General features: G+C 45.7%; 1 protein-coding gene and 1 long non-coding RNA gene across 5 annotated transcripts in view; one reads left to right on the top strand and one right to left on the bottom strand.

The window, feature by feature from the left end:
• LOC130267453 (carbohydrate sulfotransferase 1-like) overlaps positions 1 to 18,236 on the bottom strand; it is a 160,645-nt gene that overhangs the window by 100,401 nt on the left and 42,008 nt on the right. Inside the window, exon 1 of one of the 2 annotated variants that reach the window (XM_056517297.1) lies at positions 71 to 129. The exons of the other annotated variant lie outside the window; for it this stretch is intronic. The gene's annotated coding sequence lies outside the window, so the exon portion shown is untranslated. Of the gene's footprint in view, positions 1 to 70; positions 130 to 18,236 lie in introns of those variants that run through there. 2 annotated transcript variants of the gene reach the window in all.
• Positions 1 to 18,236, top strand: part of LOC130267455 (uncharacterized) — a 78,984-nt gene that overhangs the window by 56,674 nt on the left and 4,074 nt on the right. The window lies entirely within an intron of this gene.

Genomic DNA, 18,236 nt, shown 5'->3' with positions numbered 1-18,236 from the left:
TTTAACTTGTCCTAGAGACATTTCCAAAATTTTGATCGGTTCAATGTTCAAGACCATCCCATAGACTTACATTGTAGGTTTGCTTCTGTCACGGGACACATAGGAGGAGATTTATCAAAACCCGTCCAGAGGAAAAGTTGCTGAGTTGCCCATAGCAACCAATCAGATCGCTTCTTTCAATTTTGCAAAGGCCTCTGAAAAATGAAAGAAGCGATCTGATTGGTTGCTATGGGCAACTCAGCAACTTTTCCTCTCCCCCATTGTTTTTAGTGCATACCTTTAATGCAGACCCAGACCAAACAGACTAAACACTCTCAGATGCCTCTTGGGGTCACCAATTTTCCAAGTTAGACACAAAACAAAACAAAAAAAAAAAAAACAAGCAGCAGCACAGAGAAATGGCACAGTTACATTAACACTTATGACCCGAAGTGCCTTGGCTGTCAGCGCCTTTCTCCAACTGTGCTCAATTGACCTAAACCTAATTGTTGCTTGTATTCCGCCGACAGCACCGAAAGGGCAGTGAAGAGTGAATGTAGATTCCCTATACGTAAACATATTCTTTACACAACAGCTAACACCTTCCTCTAGATTGCTTGAAGTTAGGACTTCACTTTTTTGCCTTGTTTGACCATTACACTCATAAAGAGGGTGAATCGGGGTAAAAACAAATGGTGCGAAACCCGTCGGTAATAGACAGGTGCCCTCCTTACAGAAAAAGAAGTATGATGTAAACTGTGATTTACTATGTTGATGCTAACCAGTTTTGCCTTAAATTGCAGGGGACGTGGTTATGTTGCACACTGTGTTATTGGCAAATATGTTAACGTTGTTGGTTGTGATATTTGTAAGATTTGGCAACGAGGTGGCAAGAAAGTTCACCCTTGAGCATCATGTGCCCGTAGTCTCATAGCAGGGGCTAGCATGGGAAACTTACTGTTTGACCCTGAGACCATGGGACAGGTCCATGAGGAAGCCATCGCTGGTCTTGCCCTCTGTGTGATGAGACACCCCTGGTGCGTTGGGGGTACGAGTGAAATGCCCGGTGGAGACATTGGCAACCAGAGTGTGTGCTGGAAAATGACCAATGAAGTGGGTGATGATAGGGCTGACCTGGGACACTGCTGTTTGGTCCATGGACAGAATTGTGATCATGATTTCCATTGGTGACCATTGATTGAGAAGACTGAAGTAGTGGACAGAGAGACAGCTAAGGGCCCTAAGGCTCTTGGAGCAAGAGTGTCACTTTCATGACACTGTAGAGTAATGCAGAGGCCATGCCCCACTGTGCATCTGGGGACTCAGGGGACAGAGACAGATTTCGCTGACATTGGGCCTTATTTGTCAATGTGTCCATATGACCCATAGAATCAGGGTTCAGCTTTCATTTCCTAAATTCAGAGACAGCCTTAAAATGGGTCCTGCTGGGTCCATTGGGTGGAGGGAGCCGATTTAACAGGAGTGATAAAATCCGTTCAAGCCTTTTGTAAATGGATATAGAAGGATCCTATTGATGTCAAAGGGATTGTTTTACAATCCTTTGTCATCTATTTTCACTTGTTTGGTTTCTATTCAATTTTTTTGACAGGGAAAAAAGATGGTGCATGCTGTATTTTTTCCCCCTAAAAAATAAATAAATAAAAAAAAAACATGGAAGAGAAGTAGATATAATTCGATGGGAAAAGGACGAGCCTTTAATGTCCTCCATTGGCTTCTGTTTTTTCCAATTTGTTTTTGATCAGTTATGACTTCTGAGCATGCCCAGAAGAGGTGTGAGAAACCAGGAAGTAGCCAGAAAAAAAAATCAGACACAAATGGACAATGAAGGATATAAACTTCTGCAAAAGGATGCCACTTGTCTTTTTTCTTTTTTTTTTTTTAAATAGTACATCAAAATATTAAAGAAATGGCTTCCATTTGCCTCAGTTTGCATACGTTTGTTAGTATGGTCTGTTTATCAGAAATAAAGGGAGAATAGTGGGATGGGAGAGAACGGCTATGAGAACGTCGCCTAAAAGACTTCTGGAGAAAGTGCAGTGCCAAAAAATTGAGACACCCGTAAGGTGCTCCCTGACATCCCCCTGCTCCTCACCAGCAGGGCATGAGGTTCAGATGCACCTATTCAAGTTTCATTGCCCTTGTTAATTTTCCATTTTCATTGTTTCTTGTTTAGTACAGCACCTATAGGAGAGCACATCTCTGCACGGGTTTTCATCAATCATGTACATGGGGGTGAGACCAACCCGATTTGTCCAGGGGCACCATAGCTGTTGCATGGAATCCCTCTGTCTTGGGTAGTGAGGAAAGGCATGCATGATCTCCACCAGTCTGCAACATTGCTGTTGGGTGATTTTATGCCTCTTCTGGCTTGGCTTTGTTTGATGGCTTGTGACCATCAATCTTCCTCTTAATCCAAATTCCAGAGGTTTCCAATGGGGTTCAGGCCTGGAGATTGGGATGCCCATAACAGGGTCTTGATCCGGTGGTCCTCCATCCACACCTTAATTCACCTGGCTGTGTGGCATAGAGCTGCCGGAAAAAAAAAGAATTCTCAGAGTTGGAGAACATTGTCAGACAAGAAGTAAGCGTGTGTTCTTCCAGATTAACCTTGTACTTGGCTTGATTCATGCGTCCTTCACAAAGACAAATTTCCCCGATTCCCACTTGCTGAAGCATCCCCAGATCATCACCGATCCTCCACCAAATTTCACAGTGGGTGCGAGACACTTTGGCTTGTAGACCTCTCCAGGTCTCCATCTAACCATTAGACAACGAGGTATTGGGCAAAGCTGAAAAACTGACTCATCAGAGAAGATGACTTTACTCCATTCCTCTATGGTCCAATTCTTATGGCATTTTGCAAACTTCAGCCTGGCTATTCATTGCTTCTCATTGATGAAGGGCTTTTTTTTGGCTTTGCATAGCTGTTTTGCCCCACCCTCACCCCAGCTGCTATTTGCCATTATATTTATAGGTCACTAGATCTCATCGTACAGTGTTGAGTGACATTCGAGTGAATTGACGGTAATCCCGGTCAGTGGACAATCATTTTTGCCCTGTGCCAGTCTGTAGCTTTGTTGTCCCCAATGTCACTTGACCTTGTTCTTGTGAACCGCTGTCTTTGAAATGTTCATAAGGCAATCTGACGCTCCCTGTATTCCTCTGCCAGTAAAGACAGAAGTGAACCCTTCTTTTCCTCACTCAAAGCTTTTCTTTTCAACTCTTCTTTTTGTCATGCTGAATAGATATATTTTTAATGAAATTACCTTTGAGTTAGTACTTGCACTGTTTTTGTCATCCAGTTGGTCCTATTGCAAGAGTATAATGATGTCCACATCAATGGTTTTTATACTTTCCCTTGTTTGCTTACATTTGGTTCAGTATTATATCCAAAGAAAAGGGGCAAAGTAGTATCAATGAGGGACATTTACCAATGTTTGCTTATGTATTCTTTTTTTTAGTAATTTTTTCCTTACTTTTTTTTTGCTTATGTGCGACGTATTTATGAACTGGTTTCAGCCTGTTGATAATTTTCTTTCACGTAAGCAATTTTTCCTTTTTTACTTTGGTAGTAGCTTTTTCTGCTCCATGTTTGAGCTGGAGTAAATTTAGTCAATTTTTAACGCTGTTGCGACTTTTTTTTTGCGCAGTTGCGACTGTCGCAGTTAATAAATACCTGACTACCCGTAGTCCATTTTAAAATTATTACTACATAGTAAATGTTTTAGGAAAACTTGCTTTTCTCGCTTTCTAGTCAAAATGTTGCACGAAAAATCGTGTAGTCGCAGTTGCGACAATTTTGCGACAATTATAGTAAAGAAAACCTGACTAAACACGTTGATAAATGTCCATAAATATATATTCAGTCAGGTGTGTTAGTAACTAACAAGAGATCCTATATACACACTTGAACATACACTCCATACGTTAATAATAATAAACTTTATTGAGAACATCATTTAATAAAAACAATTAAAAAGGGACAGTATAGCCAGACAAAAACTGGAGTTAGTGAGGTAGTTAATATATTATTAATTAGCATAAATGCAAAAGCAGCATAACTAATCCTACCTAAAAAGTAGGGCCACCAGTATAACAAAAAATAAGTTACACATAAAAGTCATGCAAGAATTGCACAGATATCAATACATGGATAAGAAGGTCACTGAGAAAATGCCCTCCAGCGAGTGTTCAGGAAGGAAGGGGAGTAACACAGTGCAGATAAGAGCCCAAATAGAACTGCGGGATAACAATCAACACCTTGAGCACGTCTTGAGCGCAATGAGCAACATAAATATAGAGCTTCCCCATTCACAGAACACAGGCTGGGAGACATAGACAGTGTACCTACCCACACAACGCCAGTACCCCAACGTCGTTTCGCCGTTTGGCTTCCTCAGGGAGTATGACCAGATCTAGTTTGTGGGGGTATATATACATCATATCAACCAATAGGGATTTTACACATAGATGATTCATATATTATTCACCTGTTTAAATGACATGGTCCCGGTACCTGGCGCCATCTTGGTCTGCATCGTGCATGCGCGATGACGTGGTGCGTCCACCGCCGTTATCCCGTCTGCTAATGTTTTTTCTGGCAATAGTATTCCGATCCTTGGTCTGCACCGCAGGTGCGCGAGTTATTTTCTGAGTCTCGCGGGATGACGGCGGTGGACGCACCACGTCATTGCGCATGCGCGATGCAGACCAAGATGGCGCCAGGTACCGGGACCATGTCATTTAAACAGGTGAATAATATATGAATCATCTATGTGTAAAATCCCTATTGGTTGATATGATGTATATATACCCCCACAAACTAGATCTGGTCATACTCCCTGAGGAAGCCAAACGGCGAAACGACGTTGGGGTACTGGCGTTGTGTGGGTAGGTACACTGTCTATGTCTCCCAGCCTGTGTTCTGTGAATGGGGAAGCTCTATATTTATGTTGCTCATTGCGCTCAAGACGTGCTCAAGGTGTTGATTGTTATCCCGCAGTTCTATTTGGGCTCTTATCTGCACTGTGTTACTCCCCTTCCTTCCTGAACACTCGCTGGAGGGCATTTTCTCAGTGACCTTCTTATCCATGTATTGATATCTGTGCAATTCTTGCATGACTTTTATGTGTAACTTATTTTTTGTTATACTGGTGGCCCTACTTTTTAGGTAGGATTAGTTATGCTGCTTTTGCATTTATGCTAATTAATAATATATTAACTACCTCACTAACTCCAGTTTTTGTCTGGCTATACTATCCCTTTTTAATTGTTTTTATTAAATGATGTTCTCAATAAAGTTTATTATTATTAACGTATGGAGTGTATGTTCAAGTGTGTATATAGGATCTCTTACATTTGGTTCAGGTAATAACCTAATCAGGTTCTCATTAACCCCTTCCCTCCACAGGACGTATGGGTATGCCTGTTGAGGGGGCAGCTACAGAGTGGGATTGTGATGCCATCCCCTTTGGCGGCAGCTAATAGCATGCAGCAGCGATTGCCACTGCAAGGCTATTTACCCTTTCCCGATTGAGGGACCAAAAGCCCCCAATTCCATGTTGCTGGTTTGTTGCCGGGTCCCGATCAGCTTACATGACTGCCCAGAGGGTCCCTACCTGCCTTCGAGTCGTCCGATCTTCTCTGTGTTGCTCTAGAGCTACATAGTGAAGGTAACACTGATCAAGTGATCAAAAAGCCCCATCAAAACAAAAACGGTACCGTTAAAAACTACAGATCACAGTGCAACAAATGAGCCCTCATACAGTCCAGAATACGGAGAAATAAAAAAAAATATAGGAGTCAGAAGAGGACAATTTTATGCATACTAATTTTCTTACAAAAAGTAAAAACATTTTTAAACTAGGTAAAAAAATCTAAATTGGGAATGGTTGTAATCGTATGGACCTACAGAATAGAGAAAATGTGTAGTAAAAAAAAAAAGGCACTACATGGAAACTACATCCATTAAAAATTGCATAATGGGGGAATTTTTTTTTTCAATTTCACCCCAGAAATTAATATTTTTTTTACACACATTTCATGCTAAAATAAGAGATGTCATTACAAAGTACTTTTAATCCCCCAAACAACAAGCCCAATAGATGGAAAATTGATGAAAAATTGGAAGAGATATGGATTTTAAAAGGCCAGGAGGGGAAAAAAATAAATAAATAGGAAAATGACCTGTGTCTGTGTTGTTGGAATTTAACGTGAATGGAATGGCTGCCATATATATATATATATATATATATATATATATATATATATATATGTATATATATATATATATATATATATATATATATATATATATACATGTATATATATATCTATAAGAGATGCTGATTAAAAAAAAAAAAATTAGGAGTGGTCTCTTAATTTTTTCCAGAGCTGTGGATATCTCCAAAAAGTAAAAAAAAAAATTAATAACTCCATTGCAGATTTAAAGGGGTATTCCACTGGCCAGCGTTCAGAACATTTAGTTCCGAACACTGTGTGCGCGCTGCGGGGGTCGGCCACGCCCCCTCGTGACATCATGCCACGTCCTCCTCAATGCAAGTCTAAAGGAGGGGGCATGACGGCTGCCATGCCTCCTCCTATAGACTTGCATTGAGGGGGAGTGATGTGACATCACGAGGGGTGTGGCTGACCCCCGCAGCGCGCACACAGCGTTTGGAAATAAATGTTCTGAATGCTGGCCAGTAGAATACCCCTTTAAGTCCACTAACTCCAGTGGAATTTTTTTTTTTTCTAATCAACTGTTGCCAGAAAGTATATTTGTAAATTACTTCTATTAAAAAATCTTAATCCTCCTTAATCCTTCCAGTACTTATCAGCTTCTCCAGAGGAAGTCGTGAAGTTCTTTCCAGTCTGACCCCTGTGCTCTCTGCTGACACCTCTTTCCATGTCAGGAACTGTCCACAGCAGGAGAGTTTTGCTATGGGGATTTGCTCCTATTCTGGACAGTTCCTGACATGGGCAGAGGTGTCAGCAGAGAGCACTGTGGTCAGACAGAAAAGAATTACACAACTTCCTCTGTAACATACAGCAGCTGATAAGTACTATAAGGATTAAGATTTTTAGATAGAAGTGATTTACAAATCTGTTTAACTTTTTGGCACCAGTTGATTAAAAAAAAAAAATCGTTTTCCACCGGAGTACCCCTTTAACTCAGCTGTATACATTAGGTTGTGCTGTATACGGCACTGATACTGTGACATGCACATTGGACATGGACTCTTGTTAATGATAAATATCTTTCCTGACGCTATAATTCCAATTCTTGTAATGAACAGCACCGAGGTGATAAATCTATTGTCAGGAGAGGAATCGGTAGATATGTATTTGTCACGATGCCGGCTGGCAGGTAGTGGATCCTCTGTGCCAGAGAGGGATTGGCGTGGACCGTGCTAGTGGATCGGTTCTAAGTCACTACTGGTTTTCACCAGAGCCCGCCGCAAAGCGGGATGGACTTGCTGCGGCGGTAGTGACCAGGTCGTATCCACTAGCAACGGCTCAACCTCTCTGACTGCTGAAGATAGGCGCGGTACAAGGGAGTAGACAGAAGCAAGGTCGGACGTAGCAGAAGGTCGGGGCAGGCAGCAAGGATCGTAGTCAGGGGCAACGGCAGGAGGTCTGGAACACAGGCTAGGAACACACAAGGAAACGCTTTCACTGGCACGATGGCAACAAGATCCGGCAAGGGAGTGCAGGGGAAGTGAGGTGATATAGGGAAGTGCACAGGTGAACACACTAATTGGAATCACTGCGCCAATCAGCGGCGCAGTGGCCCTTTAAATCGCAAAGACCCGGCGCGCGCGCGCCCTAGGGAGCGGGGCCGCGCGCGCCGGGACAGGACCGAGGGAGAGCGAGTCAGGTACGGGAGCCGGGGTGCGCATCGCGAGCGGGCGCTACCCGCATCGCGGATCGCATCCCGGCTGGAAGCGGAATCGCAGCGCCCCGGGTCAGTGGATCTGACCGGAGCGCTGCAGTGGGGAGAGTGTAGCGAGCGCTCCGGGGAGGAGCGGGGACCCGGAGCGCTCGGCGTAACAGTACCCCCCCCCTTGGGTCTCCCCCTCTTCTTAGAGCCTGAGAACCTGAGGAGCAGACTTTTGTCTAGGATGTTGTCCTCAGGTTCCCAGGATCTCTCTTCTGGACCACAACCCTCCCAATCCACTAACAAAAAGGTTTTCCCTCTGACCTTTTTAGATGCTAGAATCTCTTTGACGGAGAAGATGTCCGAGGAGCCGGAAACAGGAGTGGGAGGAACAGATTTGGGAGAGAAACGGTTGATGATGAGTGGTTTAAGAAGAGAAACGTGAAAGGCATTAGGAATACGAAGAGAAGGAGGAAGAAGAAGTTTGTAAGAGACAGGATTAATCTGACACAAAATTTTGAAAGGACCATGATAGCGTGGTCCCAACTTGTAGCTAGGGACACGGAAGCGGACATATTTAGCGGAGAGCCATACCTTGTCTCCAGGGGAAAAAATGGGAGGAGCTCTTCTTTTCTTATCCGCGAACTTCTTCATGCGTGATGAAGCCTGTAAGAGAGAATTTTGGGTCTCTCTCCATATGATGGAAAGGTCACGAGAAATTTCATCCACAGCGGGCAGACCAGAGGGCAAGGGGGTAGGGAGGGGGGGAAGAGGGTGACGGCCGTACACCACGAAAAATGGGGATTTGGAGGAAGATTCAGAGACTCGGAAGTTATACGAGAATTCGGCCCATGGAAGGAGATCTGCCCAGTCATCCTGGCGGGAGGAAACAAAATGTCGTAAATAATCACCCAAGACCTGGTTAATTCTTTCTACTTGTCCATTGGATTGGGGATGATATGCAGAAGAAAAATTTTATTTAATCTTGAGTTGTTTACAGAGAGCCCTCCAGAATTTAGACACGAATTGGACGCCTCTATCCGAGACTATCTGTGTGGGCAACCCGTGAAGACGAAAAATGTGTACAAAAAATTGTTTAGCCAACTGAGGCGCTGAAGGAAGACCAGGAAGAGGGATGAAATGTGCCATCTTGGAGAATCGATCAACGACCACCCAAATAACAGTGTTGCCACGGGAAGGGGGTAAATCAGTAATAAAATCCATACCAATCAGAGACCAAGGCTGTTCGGGGACAGGCAGGGGATGAAGAAAACCAGCGGGCTTCTGGCGAGGAGTCTTATCCCGGGCACAGATAGTGCAGGCTCGTACAAAGTCCACAACATCCGTCTCCAGAGTCGGCCACCAATAGAAGCGGGAGATGAGTTGCACAGATTTCTTGATGCCCACATGACCTGCGAGATGGGAGGAGTGACCCCATTTGAGGATTCCGAGGCGTTGGCGTGGAGAAACAAAGGTCTTTCCTGGAGGAGTTTGCCTGATGGAGGCTGGAGAAGTGGAAATCAGGCAGTCAGGAGGAATGATGTGTTGCGGAGAGAGTTCAACTTCCGAGGCATCCGAGGAACGAGAGAGAGCATCGGCCCTGATGTTCTTATCGGCAGGCCGAAAGTGAATTTCAAAATTAAATCGGGCAAAGAACAGAGACCACCGGGCCTGGCGAGGATTCAGCCGTTGGGCAGACTGGAGGTAGGAGAGGTTCTTGTGATCGGTGTAAATAATAACTGGAAATCTTGATCCCTCCAGCAGATGCCTCCATTCCTCAAGTGCTAATTTGATGGCTAGAAGCTCTCGATCCCCGATGGAGTAGTTCCTCTCCGCCGGAGAGAAGGTCCTAGAAAAAAAACCACAAGTGACAGCATGCCCGGAAGAATTTTTTTGTAGAAGAACAGCTCCAGCTCCCACTGAGGAGGCATCAACCTCCAATAGGAAGGGTTTGGAAGGGTCAGGTCTGGAGAGCACGGGAGCCGAAGAAAAGGCAGACTTGAGTCGTTTAAAGGCGTCTTCCGCTTGAGGAGGCCAAGACTTGGGATCGGCATTTTTTTTGGTTAAAGCCACGATAGGAGCCACAACGGTAGAAAAATGTGGAATAAATTGCCTGTAATAATTGGCGAACCCCAAAAAGCGTTGGATAGCACGGAGTCCGGAGGGGCGTGGCCAATCTAAGACGGCAGAGAGTTTGTCTGGATCCATTTGTAGTCCCTGGCCAGAGACCAAGTATCCTAGAAAAGGAAGAGATTGGCATTCAAACAGACATTTCTCAATTTTGGCATAGAGTTGATTGTCACGAAGTCTCTGAAGAACCATACGGACATGCTGGCGGTGTTCTTCTAGATTGGCAGAAAAAATTAGGATATCGTCCAGATATACAACAACACAGGAGTATAAAAGATCACGAAAAATTTCATTAACAAAGTCTTGGAAGACGGCAGGGGCGTTGCACAGGCCAAAGGGCATGACCAGATACTCAAAGTGTCCATCTCTGATGTTAAATGCCGTTTTCCATTCATCCCCCTCTCTGATGCGGATGAGATTATAAGCACCTCTTAAGTCCAGTTTAGTAAAGATGTGGGCACCTTGGAGGCGATCAAAGAGTTCAGAGATGAGGGGTAGGGGGTAGCGGTTCTTAACCGTGATTTTATTAAGACCGCGGTAGTCAATGCAAGGACGTAGGGAGCCATCTTTTTTGGACACAAAGAAAAATCCGGCTCCGGCAGGAGAGGAGGATTTACGGATAAAGCCCTTTTTTAAATTTTCCTGGACGTATTCAGACATGGCAAGAGTCTCTGGGGCGGATAGAGGATAAATTCTGCCCCGGGGTGGAGTAGTGCCCGGGAGGAGGTCAATAGGACAATCATAAGGCCTGTGAGGAGGTAGAGTCTCAGCTTGTTTTTTGCAGAAAACATCCGCAAAGTCCATATAGGCTTTAGGGAGACCGGTTACTGGAGGAACCACAGAGTCACGGCAAGGGTTACTGGGAACCGGTTTTAGACAGTCCTTGGAACAAGAGGGCCCCCAACTCTTGATCTCCCCAGTGGACCAATCCAGGGTTGGGGAATGAAGTTGAAGCCAGGGAAGTCCAAGGAGAATTTCAGAAGTGCAATTGGGGAGGACCAAAAGTTCAATCCTCTCGTGATGAGATCCGATACACATTAGAAGGGGCTCCGTGCGGAAACGTATGGTACAGTCCAATCTTTCATTGTTTACACAATTGATGTAAAGGGGTCTGGCGAGACTGGTCACTGGGATGTTGAACCTGTTGACGAGAGAGGCCAAAATAAAATTTCCTGCAGATCCAGAGTCCAAGAAGGCCATAGTAGAGAAGGAGAAGGCAGAGGCAGACATCCGCACAGGCACAGTAAGACGTGGAGAAGCAGAGTAGACATCAAGGACTGTCTCACCTTTGTGCGGAGTCAGCGTACGTTTTTCCAGGCGGGGAGGACGGATAGGACAATCCCTCAGGAAGTGTTCGGTACTAGCACAGTACAGGCAGAGATTCTCCATGCGGCGTCGTGTCCTCTCTTGAGGTGTCAGGCGAGACCGGTCGACCTGCATAGCCTCCACGGCGGGAGGCACAGGAACGGATTGCAGGGGACCAGAGGAGAGAGGAGCCGAGGAGAAGAAACGCCTCGTGCGAACAGAGTCCATATCTTGGCGGAGCTCCTGACGCCTTTCGGAAAAACGCATGTCAATGCGAGTGGCTAGGTGAATGAGTTCATGTAGATTAGCAGGGATTTCTCGTGCGGCCAGAACATCTTTAATGTTGCTGGATAGGCCTTTTTTAAAGGTCGCGCAGAGGGCCTAATTATTCCAGGATAATTCTGAAGCAAGAGTACGGAATTGTACGGCATACTCGCCAACGGAAGAATTACCCTGGACCAGGTTCAACAGGGCAGTCTCAGCAGAAGAGGCTCGGGCAGGTTCCTCAAAGACACTTCGGATTTCCGAGAAGAAGGAGTGTACAGAGGCAGTGACGGGGTCATTGCGGTCCCAGAGCGGTGTGGCCCATGACAGAGCTTTTCCAGACAGAAGGCTGACTACGAAAGCCACCTTAGACCTTTCAGTGGGAAACTGGTCCGACATCATCTCCAGGTGCAGGGAACATTGGGAAAGAAAGCCACGGCAAAACTTAGAGTCCCCATCAAATTTATCCGGCAAGTATAAGCGTAGACCAGAGGCGGCCACTCGCTGCGGAGGAGGTGCAGGAGCTGGCGGAGGAGATGATTGCTGAAGCTGTGGTAGTAACTGCTGTAGCATAACGGTCAGTTGAGACAGCTGTTGGCCTTGTTGCGCTATCTGTTGTGACTGCTGGGCGACCACCGTGGTGAGGTCAGCGACAACTGGCAGAGGAACTTCAGCGGGATCCATGGCCGGATCTACTGTCACGATGCCGGCTGGCAGGTAGTGGATCCTCTGTGCCAGAGAGGGATTGGCGTGGACCGTGCTAGTGGATCGGTTCTAAGTCACTACTGGTTTTCACCAGAGCCCGCCGCAAAGCGGGATGGACTTGCTGCGGCGGTAGTGACCAGGTCGTATCCACTAGCAACGGCTCAACCTCTCTGACTGCTGAAGATAGGCGCGGTACAAGGGAGTAGACAGAAGCAAGGTCGGACGTAGCAGAAGGTCGGGGCAGGCAGCAAGGATCGTAGTCAGGGGCAACGGCAGGAGGTCTGGAACACAGGCTAGGAACACACAAGGAAACGCTTTCACTGGCACGATGGCAACAAGATCCGGCAAGGGAGTGCAGGGGAAGTGAGGTGATATAGGGAAGTGCACAGGTGAACACACTAATTGGAATCACTGCGCCAATCAGCGGCGCAGTGGCCCTTTAAATCGCAAAGACCCGGCGCGCGCGCGCCCTAGGGAGCGGGGCCGCGCGCGCCGGGACAGGACCGAGGGAGAGCGAGTCAGGTACGGGAGCCGGGTTGCGCATCGCGAGCGGGCGCTACCCGCATCGCGGATCGCATCCCGGCTGGAAGCGGAATCGCAGCGCCCCGGGTCAGTGGATCTGACCGGAGCGCTGCAGTGGGGAGAGTGTAGTGAGCGCTCCGGGGAGGAGCGGGGACCCGGAGCGCTCGGCGTAACAGTATTCTTTATTATGGAAAAGACAGTGCAGCTAGACAGTTCTATCTTACTTAACATGCAGACAGTCACATTTTCAGTGAAGAATGTGCAAATTTCTGACAAAAAAATGTGAATGAATTGAATTGCTAAAAAAAAAAAAAAAAAAGAATAAGTCATTTGGTATCCCATTCCTGGCGGGACTAGTGCTTTAGTGATTTAGCAATCGGTCATCTCCTATCTCCATTGTGCAAATAGAAGACCAGTCATTATTACCTCCTTTGAGAGCTGGATTGGAGAGGAGGTATAAAGCTAGATTTGCTTTACTTACATTGGTGGTATGGTTGTTAGTATCAGGATAACTTTTGTTTCCACGACCTGATTTACAGTTGTTGGTGTAAAAGCACGCATGGAGAGAACTGCCAATCAATAAGTGGAATATATGAAAAAAAGGAGGACAGCGCCTCGTATAATTCCGTGGGCTAAATATCCCAAATGCCCAAAAAGAGTAATGCTCACTTTGGGTGATACTTGGTTTCGTGCATTGAACCCCTGAGTATCGGGGTAGTAGGAGAAATCCTCGGCTGCAGCCTGCAGGGATAACCGGGCTCTTTTCGGGAGTCGGTGAAGGTCCAGACGAAGGTAGAGAGAAGAGAAGACCTGCATGGGTGCTGCCCAAGTGGATGTGCAAGAAGTTTGGACTCAGATGGATGGGTGAAACATGTATTTTATTCATACATGGATCAATTGTGCAAGACGCATTTCGAGGGTACAACTTCCCTCTTTATCAGATGCAATTGATAAAGAGGGAAGTTGTACCCTCGAAACGCGTCTTGCACAATTGATCCATGTATGAATAAAATACATGTTTCACCCATCCATCTGAGTCCGAATTTCTTGCACATCCACTGGGGCAGCGCCACCGCAGGTCTTTTCTTCTCTCTACCTTCGTCTAATCAATAAGTAGGACCGCCCACATGACTACTTAGCTGAGAAGGAGCAGAGGTTTGCATGAACAAATTACAAGCTAGGCTAAGTTCACCCTTTCATTCCAATAAACGCCAATTGTTTTTACAACCTTGGCTCACTGTTTCTTGCGGGAAGGCGCCATACGGATAGACGTCCTATTTTTCTACTGTATTCCTTTACCTTGGGACTTTGTCACAAAGCTATACAGTGACCCCCCCCCCCGACCTACGATGGCCCCGACATACGATCATTTCACCATGCGATGGCCGTTCTGAGGCCTTTGCATGTTGAAGGCAGCATCAACATACAATGCTTTTGTATGTTGGGGCCATCGCATATACGGCTATCCGGCAGCGCAGACTGCTTCAGATGCCACCGGATAGCCGTTTACGGTGCCCCGTGTGCTCCGGTGATGGTCTCCTACCTGTCCTTGGGGCTCCAAAGCATCATCTTCGGGATTCCCTGCATCACCGGCGCTCTCCTTCGTTGTCATCACGTCGCCGCGCACGCCGTCCCGTCATCCAATAGGAGTGGCGTGCATAGTGATGTGATGACGGCGACGGAGAGCGAGGATCCTGGGGAAGTAGAGACGTCCGGAGCGTCGGGGACGCGGCGACAGCGATGGAAGGCGACATCCAGGGCAGTGATGACGAGCGGTGACGGCCTGGGCGGCGGGGACAGGTGAGTATAACTTCCTATTATTTTCATTGCACGGATCCCTCAACATACGATGGTTTCAACTAACGATGGTTCATTGGGAACGGATTACCATCGTATGTTGAGTTACCACTGTATCTATCTGCTCAGCTTCTCTTGCCCATAAAATACTGTATCTGCAGATTGGACTGCATTTTCATCTAGCGGGATGAGATGTCTGATCGCGGGGGGTCCCACCCCTCAAGTGTGAGACTGGTGCCTCAGAAGTTTGTACCAAAGAAAAATCTAAAAGAAACCTGGCTTCACGTAAAACCGCTCTCCTGCTCAGGACCGGCAGCTCCAATGTTCTTGTATCTGAAGCCAACACTATTCCCCACTTTCAGAACAAGTTCTCCCCTAAATGTCTAATTTAGTCCTTATTTAGACATGTAGCTCTGATGTCATCTGAAGAGGTGCCCTCTGCTTGGAAGGTTATAGAAAAGAAACAAGACAAAAAAAAAAGGGTATTCTGGGGTCAGAGAAATCTCTTGAGAAATGAAGACAATCTGTAACAAAGTTTTAATACTAAGAAACTTCTATATAGCCCTTCGGAGCCTTTTGTCAAGACAGCTGGAAAGATAAAGAAAAACTGTTCTATGAGACTTTTGGTGCTGAATAAAGCAGAAGCAGTGATATAGCAGCTGAAAGGAAGAACACGTATTTCTTACTGAAAATCAAAACCACTGCCGACTTATGCTGGAGAATATATGTCAAACTTCAGCTCCTAATGTAGGCTATATTTGCACGTGTTTCAATGAATTTCTTTATATAAAAAATATATGTAATTTTTTAAAATTTTTGTGGGATCTCTTTATATTTAAAATTGTAGTTGATGACTAGAGATGTCGCGAATTGTTCGCCGGCGAACAGTTCCCAGCGAACTTGGCATGTTCGCGTTTGCATCGCCGGGCGAACATATGTGAAGTTCGATCCGCCCCCTATACTTTAACATTGCGGTAAACTTTGACCCTGTGAGTCAGAGTCAGCAGACACATTACAGCCAATCAGCAGCAGTCCCTCCCTTCCAGACCCTCCTACCTCCTGCACGGACGCCATTTTACCTTCATTCGGCATGCTGCAGGCTTAGGAAGTGGAGGGTCAGAGAAGCTGCTCCTGCTGTAATAGGGAAAGCGATAGCTAGGTTGCTGCTAGGTGGTGTATTCAGGGTCCAGTTTACTCCTAAAGCACTAGTCTAACATCTGCTTTAAGGACAGCACCCAAAAAAGCCCTTTTTAGGGCTGAAAGATATCAGTCCGTGTGTCTTGCAACAGCTGGAGGCACCCTGGTTGGGAGGCAACCCCTGGTAAAAAGGGGTACTCCAGTGTAAAACTTAAGTTCCTTCAAGCAACTAACTACAGTATTAAAAGGGCTATAAGTTCAGTCCGTGTGTCTTGCAACAGCTGGAGGCACCCTGGTTGGGAGGGAACTGCTGGTTAAAAGGGGTACTCCAGTATAAAACTTAATTTCCTTCAAGCAACTAACTACAGTATTAAAAGGGCTATAAGTTCAGTCCGTGTGTCTTGGAACTGCTGGAGGCACCCTGGTTGGGGACCTCTGCTTAAAAGGGGAACTCTGCTGGCATCCTTTTTTGCTCATTGTCACACTAGTGCAAATCACATTTGGTGTGACAGTTGTTCAAATAAAAATAAATACCTTTTTTGGCTGTGAAATAAAACCAGTGCTGCCTAAAGGGGGGCTCTAACTATGTGCTGCTTAATATGGGGGAATCTATGTGCTGCCTAAAGGGGGGGTCTAAATATGTGCTGCCTAAAGGGAGGCTCTAACTATGTGCTGCCTAAAGGGAGGCTCTAACTATGTGCTGCCTAATATGGTGGAATCTTTGTGCTGCCTAAAGCGGGGCTCTATGTGCTGCCTAAAGGGGGTCTCTAACTATGTGCTGCCTAACATGGGGGAATCTATGCGCTGCCTAAAGGGGGGCTCTAACTATGTGCTGCCTAACATGGGGGAATCTATGCGCTGCCTAAAGGGGGGATCTAACTATGTGATGCCTAAACGGGGGATCTAACTATGTGCTGCCTAAAGGGGGCTCTATGTGCTGCCTAAAGGGAGGCTTTACCTATGTGCTGCCTAAAGGGGGCTCTAACTATTTGCTGCCTAATATGGGGGAATCTGTGTGCTGCCTAAAGGGGGGATCTAACTATTTGATGCCTAAAGGGGGCTCTATGTGCTGCCTAAAGGGGGCTAAAGCATGTTATTCCAAAGAATTTAGGAATAATAGGTGATTTATGCCCTTTATCGATTAAAACCAGACTCTGCATCAACTATGTAACTTTCCATGGGAGTTTTGCCATGGATCCCCCTCCAGCACGCCACAGTCCAGGTATTAGTCCCCTTGAAACAACTTTTAAATCACTATTGTGGCCAGAAAGAGTTCCTGTGGGTTTTAAAATTCGCCTGCCCATTGAAGTTCGCGTTCGCCGTTCGCGAACCGAAAATTTTATGTTCGCGACATCACTATTGATGACACATTTAAATACAATCTGAAACAATGGCGAAGCTGTAAGGAATAGAGGCCCCATTATATATGGAACATGGTGGTGGTGGTGGTGAAGGGGGGGCTCTTATACTCCAAATACACAGATGTATATTTATAGTTGTTAAAAGACAAAACCTTTTATTAATATACATTCATAAAAAAATAATAATAAAAAAAATACTTTTGTTTATTTGGATATCCAACTCTGTTCGTCTAGTCACATCTGATCTAAAAAAAAAACTAGAGGGGGGGTCGTCTAACCTACCTGCTATGCGCGTTCCTGTGCCTCACTGTTGGGTTGGTTGGCTGGGAATGGGTCAGGCACTGATAGGCCCAGGACGATCTTGTACGCTCCCAAAGTCAGACGCAAGTCAAAGAAAAGGGAGCGAAAGAAGCCATGAAGTCATCCCCATCAAATAAAGGATAAGGTTACATGCTACTCATATATGTCTATGGATAGGAGGGAACGGTAGAGGAAGTAACTGTAGAGAACTAGCAGCAAACAGAGAGACACAGAGATAGAAGCTTATTGTACATATGAAATCTCAGCCCAGTTAGATTCACAACTTACACAGCTCAGTATTGCTCTATAATATTCTCCATGCTGCTGCTGCTTCTTAGGGTATACTGTAGAAACATGCGGGAGCAGTATCCCCTCTTCTGCATGTGTACAGTGTATACAGAAACCTCTAGGAGGTTAATTGGTTGTGTATGATTCTTTGGTGGCACGAATGGGCTGGCAGGGCCCAGCAGAGCCTATTTGTGCCACTTTTTGTACATGAACCACAATACTTGTATATTATTGTACAATTTGTGATTTTATATGGGGGTTGGTCACACAGGCACATTTAGTTTAGCAATTTTTAAGAATGAATTAATAAAGGGTATATTTTAGGCACAACCGGAACACGTTACGATGTTGTTCTATATGATTTGTGCTGTATACAGACATCAGAGAAGCTAGTCCTAACCCACTAGCTCACTGACAGCTGAAAAACAGAGATGGAGCCTGCAGGGGTGAAAACATAAAAAAAATTCCATCTAAGAGTTATATAATAGCCAGAAATAGTGCTGCTCTTCATGTATACGCAGCTTATCCTGAAAAGTCACCTGAGGCAA

Source organism: Hyla sarda, chromosome 4, assembly GCF_029499605.1.
Source record: "Hyla sarda isolate aHylSar1 chromosome 4, aHylSar1.hap1, whole genome shotgun sequence".
Lineage (NCBI taxonomy): Eukaryota > Metazoa > Chordata > Amphibia > Anura > Hylidae > Hyla > Hyla sarda.
The sequence above is the reverse complement of the archived record's forward strand: the minus strand, read 5'-3'. Positions and strand labels throughout refer to the sequence as shown.